The following is a 1,652-nucleotide window of genomic DNA, read 5'->3' as shown; positions in this document are numbered from 1 at the left end:
GATTGCGTACGTCTCCTCAAGGGAAACGATTGATATTTCTAAAACTCCCACCAGGTAATTGCATGAAGTCAGCGTCTTTGAGCAGCTGTTCCCCTGTTTCAAATAGGGACGGGCTGGAGCCAGAAGCCTGGCAAGACTTTTCCAACGTCTGTCGCCTTGACTTCTGCCCCACGTCGTCTCGGCTCTGGACACTTGTGCTGCAGGTTTATTCCCGTGTTAGGGTCCCTGTCGGGGTCCTGACACCTGCTTGGACAGTGCCTAGCATAAGCAGGGTTGTCCCCTCTCCCATGAGTGCTGGCATGAAGGATGTGTGTCCATACTTCACAATATACCATGAGATGTTGTCCCCTTAAATGTGTGGGATAATCTTGTTAGGCTGCTGTCAACATACAAAGCATATTTTATGGCTCAATTGTTTTTTTCTGGTAGATTTTCAGGTGACTAAACCTGAACGAAGTTCAGAACTTGAATCTTTCATTTAGTTTTCTGTATGTAGGTCATAGCTTAGGTTTTGCTCATCCATTTCTCATGCAATCATTTGTAAGGGTTCAGCTCCTGTTCCCGTCAACACACCTGGAAGTCGGATGAGATCGGGAGACTCGCTCTGAAGGTGTGAGCGGACGCAGAACTGGCGCCCTGGCCTCTACCGGAGCTGTTAATGCGGGCGGTTGGCAGGATCAGGTTCAATTTTGATTGAAAGGAAGCCCCTGCTCTGTTTAATTAGTTGTACCTTTTTGTTCCCTCCTGTGCCAACACGGTGTTTGGACCATTTAATTTTCAACATGGCTTGGGGAGCTATATTGCTTTAGGTTAAAGAAATGAAAACCCGATTGTCTGTTCAGCAGACCTGAACCCATAGTAGAGCACCAAGGGAGTGAGCGTGTGTCGAGTCCTTTGTGGGGACACAAATAAGCTCTTCTATCGTGCTTACATCGTCTCCTTGTACTTCAGTAAACTCTTATATTGTGCTTACTTTTGGGGAACCCCACTCTTGACATGCATGAAGTTAAAGGAGCAAGCCACTGAACTGCTTTCTTTCATGACAATGCTCCTTATCTCCCTGGTTGTATCGACACAGCGAGTAGTTCTCCAAAGAGATGGAAGGAGTTTGCTTTTAAACTAATTTTCCTGTCATTTCAACGTGTCAGCACTGGGTTTATAACAGCTTTGTGTGCATCTGTCGTCCCCTCTCTCCTTTCCCCTGAACTAGGTGATGGTATCTTTCTCTCATATATCACCTTCACTCTGAGCAACAGTGACTGATATCAAATAGGAGCATCCAGTAAAATGACATTGTCAACATCATTTAGCTTTATACCCTAAATCAAGATGCCTTCATTAAACAGCTTGGATTTTGCTCTCCATTGCTGTTCTTTTTTCTTGATTGCTGGATACTACAGATAAACATTAAAAAAAATCCCACCAAGCTTTTCATTTTTATCAAGGCAATGAAATGGAAGCTATTTAGCTGGATTTATTGATCATCTTAAGGAAAATGTTTGCTCTGTGTGAAATATCCTATTAGGCAGGGTGTTTATGTAAATGTGATGGTGTATATTGAGGAAAGGGGAGCAAGGTTCAACATTGAGCAATAAATAATTTAAATGACATTTTTAGACGTAATTTGTTTTACTTATTTCCTGTTCTGGGTT

Source organism: Alligator sinensis, unplaced genomic scaffold (assembly GCF_000455745.1).
Source record: "Alligator sinensis unplaced genomic scaffold, ASM45574v1 scaffold1734_1, whole genome shotgun sequence".
NCBI classification, from domain to species: domain Eukaryota; kingdom Metazoa; phylum Chordata; order Crocodylia; family Alligatoridae; genus Alligator; species Alligator sinensis.
This window is presented reverse-complemented; position numbering follows the sequence as displayed.